This window comes from Silene latifolia, chromosome 6 (assembly GCF_048544455.1).
Source record: "Silene latifolia isolate original U9 population chromosome 6, ASM4854445v1, whole genome shotgun sequence".
Classification (NCBI taxonomy): domain Eukaryota; kingdom Viridiplantae; phylum Streptophyta; class Magnoliopsida; order Caryophyllales; family Caryophyllaceae; genus Silene; species Silene latifolia.
The window spans coordinates 70612157-70619583 of record NC_133531.1 but is presented as its reverse complement, the minus strand read 5'-3'; positions in this window follow the sequence as shown (position 1 = coordinate 70619583).

The window sequence follows — 7427 nt, the reverse complement described above, 5'->3', positions numbered from 1 at the left end:
GAGTCCTATCTTAAACCACCAATTGTAAGATATTCCTTCCCATAATATTTGCATTGTATAAAATTGTACAATATTGCATATAATTTCGCATTTCTTGCATGAGAGTAGTAAGAGAGGGTTTTCTTACCCATTTATTGAGCATAATTTCAGAAAAAGATAAGAAGGAACCACAAAAGGGTGCAAGGGAATGATTTTTGGAAGAAAAGAATAAAGAGGTGAGAAAGAAGGCACGAGACGCTCGTCCCAAGGGAAAGACGCTCGTCCAGAGCCTCTTTACGGGTACTGTTTGGTCCTGACCTGAAATCCGAGTGGATTACAAGAGAGACGCTCGTCGTAAAAGAAGACGCTCGTACTAGAGGAGAGACGCTCGTCTCGTGTAGCAGCATGAAAATAATTTTGGACTGGAAAAGAATCCGAGCGGATTCTCATTAAGACGCTCGTCCTGCACAAGACGATCGTCTCAATAACGAGACGCTCGTCCTCAGCCAATCTCAGAAGAGCCAAAATCACTGACTAAGAATCCGAGCGGATTCTTACCAAGACGCTCGAATTCCCCCTGCGAGACGCTCGTCCCGACTATCAGGACGCTCGGATTCCTTTGAAACGTCGTGAAATCCACCCAACCCCGACCCGCAGCCGCTCGTTCCTCACCCTTTTTCTATATAAACACCCCCACCATCCCTCATTTCCTTACCTTATCAACCCTAAAACTCACATCTTCATCTCCCAAACACTCCCATCGCAAAAATCAACCCCAAACCCTAACTCTTTCACTTCAAAAATGATGAACCTAAAAGGAAAAGCCAAGAAGATGGTTGAGTCCGCCACCAAGAAACGCTAGGGCTCTTCTTCATCCGCCCAAGGAGGGATACCGACAAGAGGCCATCGCAATGTGATGATCGGAGGGGTGGAGCAACTTGAATACTTTCCGGAGGTGATCTTTACATCCAATGAGCACCGCAATAAGTTCGTCACATTGCTAGGTAAGCATTTTGAGCCAACTCAATTCATTGATACCAAAGTGTTAGAGGTCCTAGGTATAAGGTACCATACCGAAATGTTCTTTGATGGTTTGGGGCTTGGAAAACTCTTCTATGCCCACGAAGAGACCTACCTTAGCCTTACCCTGGAATTCTTGAGTAGCCTCCGCATCGTCACAAACACGCAAAGAACCGTTTGTATGGAATTCCGATTGTGCAATCACGACCATAGACTAACCCTCAACCAATTTGTGAATATTTTTGGTCTTATTGTGCCAACGGAAAACACCGACAAACCCGCCGACTTTGATGTGGACCAAGTTTGGAGGGCTATTTCCGGGAGGGACTTCATACATTTGAAACAATACTATACCATCGCAATCCAACATCCGGTGATTCGAATCACCGAACGCTTCATTGCCGGCACTATTAATTGGAGATTTGAGCAAGATAGGTGCACTCTCCTTGATTTGACCTTTCTAGAGTCTTATCTAAATGTTCGGGGGACAGGGCCCTATAGTGTCAACCCCCCCCCCCCCCCTTGAGATACTCACAAGGTTCTCCGACTTTGCTCAAGGGAGTTCCGAAATCAAGACCTTCGTGATGGGAGGTCTAATCACAATGTTGGCTAATGATCTCTGTCCCGGGTTTAACATTCATGGGGCTTATGTGAGACTTGAGGGTAGTACTTTAATTGATGAGGATGCCATCTTCAACCACTACCGGTGGTGTACCTACACTCAAACCGGGAGTGTGGAATGGTTTACAAAAGGGTGTTCCTCTATTGTTCTTACGGGGTGGAATGTACCCGCTACCGACCCGAGGTTGAGCCGGTACTCACCTACTCCGACCTACCTCCTTGACATTGAGATCTAATCCAACCCCCCTCAAAGAGAAGAAGCACCCCGCCAACCTCAACAACCTCGTGCGATGCCGGTAAGGGGTATTGCACCACCATATTATGTACCCATCCCACCATACCCCACTTCGTATGTGCAATTTAGACCACAAGTCCCCAATGCTCCGGATGTGAATGATTTGATGAGCCTTATGCAAAGGGTCGATCTTGGGGTGAACCGAGGGCAAGAAGGCAACTATTTGTCCCTCTATCCCCAATACTACCAAATGGCATAACAAGGGTATATAGACCCCAATGGCCCTCGTCCATCTTGGGCTCAACCGCACCTTTTATTCCCTAATCAAGGGACCTAAGACGGGAACTATGGCGGTTAAGGTGGAGGATTCTACGGTCAAGGTGGAGGATCCTATGGTCAAGGAGGAGGGTATGACCAAGGAGGTTCTAGCGGGTATAGATACCGCAATGATGGTGATGATGACGTGTGAGAGATGCCTACCACACCATCTCCAATTGTATGATACTCTTCTCTCCCTACCTCTTATGTATAGTTGCATTGTATTTTAAATTACCTTGCATTTAGTTTACACCTCACTTACATTTGTATTATATTCCATATTGCATTTAAATTAGCTAGTTCATATAGTATAGGTTGCATTGTAATATATCTAACATGTCTCATATAGTTAGTTGTATTCATACATAGTCACTAATGACCCAACCTCATTTCTCCTACACTAGAAATAGTGCTTAAATCGGTTTGGGGAGGTTTGATCATAGGTGAGAACATGCATCATCTAGTATAGTGTAGATTGCATTCATTTGTTATATATATATCATATAGAATTACATTTAGTTAGAGCATGCATTCAGTCATATCATTGCATTTATTCAATAATCCAAAAAACATGTACTTTCTTTTTCATTCCTACTCCTACATGTACATTGAGTACAATGTCCAAAATAAAGTGGGGGATGGGAATTTATATTCCAAAAACACATAAAAATTGAAAAATTTTGAAAAATACAAAAACATGTCTTTTTGTTCCATAAACATAAAAACCATAAAAAATTGAAAAATTGAAAAACTCAAAAACATGTTCATTTCCTTTGTAGTGTAATCTTGTATATATTGTATATATTGTGTTTGTTTATCCTTTTCACATTGACCGACTACGCCACATCCGAGACATGAGGATATTGAAGACCGCATGGTATGATCTTTCCAATCTCCTTTTTCCTCTTTATGTTAATGACTATGTGGCTTTATTTTGATTGATGCGGTATAAACAATGTGATTATGGGATTGCATTTAGATTATTTGGCATACTAGTTGGTAGAAGCATATGTATTAGGTTGTATATATGTTAGTTGCATCATGGCATATAGTTGCATTTAGGAAAATTTTGTGAAAACATCTATTTGGGAAGCTTGACAAGTGTATATAGGCCCTTGTAGATACTTTTCTTCTTGAGACTTTGCTTATTAGAATACTTGTAAAACACCCTAGGATGTGTCATGCTAGTATCCTTTGACCCATGGATTAAGGCCTAGTCAAGAGTACCTTGTGGTGTGATAACTCCTTGGCTACCGTTTATTCCAAGGTGACCCTTGAAACCATGCATCCATCATCCATGTTCTACCACATTTTGTCATCAAAGGGAATGGGCACAAAAATTGTTCAAAATTTGAGTTCAAGAAATGAAATTAAAGTCAAAAAGTTTGCAATTGCATCAAAAGAAAAGAGGAGTAACAAAAATGAAAATTCCTATGCTTCAAATATAAGCACCCTCACTACAAATGGGGTGACTTTGAAAATGTTCAAAAGAAAATGCAAAAAGTTGAAAGTTGTCAAATATTGAAATGCCAAACATCAAAAGAAATGGCAAAAAGAAATGTTCTCAAAATGTCAAATGCCACAAGAAATTGGGGGGAAAAAACAACAACAAAAAGCAAACTCCCATATGAAACTCAAATACTATCGATCCCTTTATCCATCAAATCCACTTTTGTGCATGGTAGAGAGGGGATGACCTTTCTTCTTGTCTAGGCAAGAAGGGGAATTCCGCGATCCTCCAGTGTTTCTAACACTATAGGGAGTCTACTCTTGACAAAAGCATTTAACGATTGAGGACAAAGGTACCCTAGCTTGACACAACTTGGAGGTGATTTATTGGTATCCTTCTAGGCTTAGTAGTTTGAAGAAATCATATCTACAATGGAGTGTGTACCCTTGAATTGCTTCCCCCTTAGGTGATTTCCGCCACTTAGATGAGGAAAGTGGCTATTCATTTTTGTAGATGCATCCATTACTTGATTTGTGTGCTTTAATGATTGGATGTATCGCCATTTTGGCAAGCCCCACCTTGCCTTGCAAGAAGGCATCCTACCTCATGGTTGTCTTATTGTGAGTTTAAGGGCCGGAGCGAGACCCGCTAATTGTCTCACATCGTCTATATTATTAGGATAGTTTAAATAAAGGTCTAGTTCTAGTCACCTCTTTACTCGGGACGAGTAAAGGTTCGGTTTGGGGATATTTGATGTGACTCATAATTGCGCACATTTAGTCCCCTAATTGAGCCCATTTTGCATACTATTATATCATTTCATAGCCATTTTATCCGTCAATCCCTTTCTATTTTGCTTTCCTAGTGCTGTTCATATGTTTTGTAGGAAAGAAGACAATTAGGCGGAAATTCCCGTATCCCGTGCATATTTGGATGTTTATTGATGATAATGAGTGAACTAGTGTGAAAGAGGAGGCAAGAACGAAGATCGACAACACAAGAATAAAGAGCATGTTAGAGAAGGAAAAGCAAGGACCGTTCTGAGGAACAATCCGAGCGGACTACAAAGAAGACGCTCGTCTCCCCTGCCCAGAATCCGAGCGTCCCGCGCAGGCGACGCTCGTCTTCCCGTCCCTTTGTCCGAGCGTCTCCCTCCTTGGTCCGAGCGTCTTGTGATGACTCTAGCACGATATGCTCATCTCCTTGAAGAGACTTGCATTTCCCTAATTTTGGCATTGTTAATTACTAATTTATCCTTACTTAACCTAGTAATGCACTACTATAAATACCCCATTTTGTAATAATGAAAAGGGGAAGAATGAGAAGGAGGTTCCCATAGTAGGAAATTCTCTTAGACTAGATTTGAAGTAGATTAGAATAGATTACTCTTTAATCTTTCCACAAATCACACATTAATCTTTCCTTAATTATTGTTCAAGTTTACTACTTTTGGGTAATTGAAGATTATTGGGTTATTATTGGAGAATTGGCAATTTTCCATCAATCAATCAAGTTCTCTTCTTTTATTCTTTCCTTTATTATTTGGATCATCTCAAGTTTGGTATAATTCCTTTACTCTTTACTCTTTATTGTTTATTTCCTTAAGCTCTTATCATGTTTATACTTGTTGTAATGATTGACACCATTGATGACATGTTTCCCTTGATAATGAGTGAGTAGTCTTTTAGCTAGGATTAATGGGTAATTAAGGGAAACAAACATGGGGAATAATTCATGCTTAATCTAATATGTCTTCATAATTAATTTTCTTGCTTGTTGTGATTTCAACTTATGCATATGTTATGTTTGATGAATTTCTAAGCCTATGAATCCTTGCATTTTTACCTATCACTTATCTTCTCAATGAGGCTTGTAAGACATAAACCAACTCGAGTCTCATTAGACCATGCATATAGTATATTAGGAAGGACTAACTCGACTTGTAGGTGTTGTACAATCTAATCGATTCGGCTCCGGGACCCAAACCTTCTTAGGGATCATAAGATATACACCAACTCGATCTCATCACAATAATAAGTGCTTGCTATTTAATCGAGAACATGATTGTATGATCAACTCCCATGAATCCCATATGATCCCATGACATCCTAGTATCCTTTATTATTTGTCTACACCTTTACTTGCTTGTATTACTTTGTTGCTTGCATTAGTTTAGAACACAACTACAAATCCAAATTAATTGTGACACTAGCACAAATTGAGATAGATAGACTTAGAACCCAAAGCACACCGTCCCATGGATCGACCTCGACTTAACCACTAACTAGTTGTTTGTTGAGAATATAATTGTGTTTGATTGAGAGCCCCAACGACACTCTCATCAACGAGATTAAAACTAGGGGGTCAGGTATCCTAAAATTAGGACGGGAAAGGGTTTAGGGTTGGATTAGGCAGCCCGCTACCGCAGAGCCGCCTAATCCAACCCTAAACGCTTTCCCTTATTTCTGATCCTAACGACCGCAAGACCAAAACACACCCAAGAGGGGCACGGTGAACTCTTTTTGGGGACGGGATTAAAACTAGGGGATCAGGTATCCTAAAATTAGGACCGGAAAGGGTCATTCGGAAGACACGTACCTACTATAAATTTAAAATGAACCTACGACTCAATTAAAAACGTACCTAGTAGGTTAAGGGATTAAACGAGGGGGTCGGTTATCCTAAAATTGGACGGGAAAGGGTTTAGTGTTGGATTAGGTGGCCGCCAAATCCAACCCTAAATCCTTTCCCGTATTAAGAGAATGGGAACCATAAACTCAGCCCTAAAAGAGGCAGAGTGAACACATTTTGTAGACGGGATAAAAAATAGGGGGCCGGGTAACCTAAAATTAGGACGGGAAAGGGTTTAGGGTTGGATTAGGCAGCCGCTACCACGGAGCCGCCTAAATCCAACCCTAAACCCTTTCCCTTATTTGTAATTCGAACGGCCGGAAGACCAAAATACATCCTAGAGGGGCAGAGTGAACCCTTTTGGGGGACGAGATTAAAACTAGAGGGACGGGTATCCTAAAACTAGGACGGGAAAGGGTTTAGGATTGGATTAGACAACCCCTACCGCGGAGCCGCCTAATCCAACCCTAAACCCTTTCCCTTATTTGTAATTGGAACGACCGCAAGACCAAAAGACACCCTAGAGGGGCAGAGTAAACCCTTTTTGGGGACAGAATTAAAACTAGGGGGTCGGGTGTCCTAAAATTAGGACGGGAAAGGGTTTAGGGTTAGATTAAGGAGCCCGCTACCGCGGAGCCGCCTAATCCAACCCTAAACCCTTTCCCTTTTTCTGATTCGAACGGCCGCAAGACCAAAAGACACCCAAGAGGGGCAGAGTGAACCCTTTTTGGGGACGGGATTAAAACTAAGGGATCGGGTTTCCTAAAATTAGGACTGGAAAGGGTTTACGGTTGGATTAGACAGCCCGCTACCGCGGAACCGCCTAATCCAACCCTAAACCTTTCCCTTATTATCAGAAAAGAGTCATTCGGAAGAAACGTACCTACTATAAATTTAAAATGAACCTAGGACTCTTTATAAAAACGTACCTAGTAGGTTAAGGGATTAATTGAGGGGGTCGGGTATCCTAAAACTGGACGGAAAAGGGTTGAGGGTTGGATTAGGCGGCCGCCTAATCCAACACTAAACCCTTTCCATATTAAGAGAACGGGAACCATAAACTGAGCCCTAAAAGAGGCAGAGTGAACACATTTTGTAGACGGGATAAAATATAGGGGGCCGGGTAACCTAAAATTAGGACGGGAAAGGGTTTAGAGATGGATTAGGCAGCAG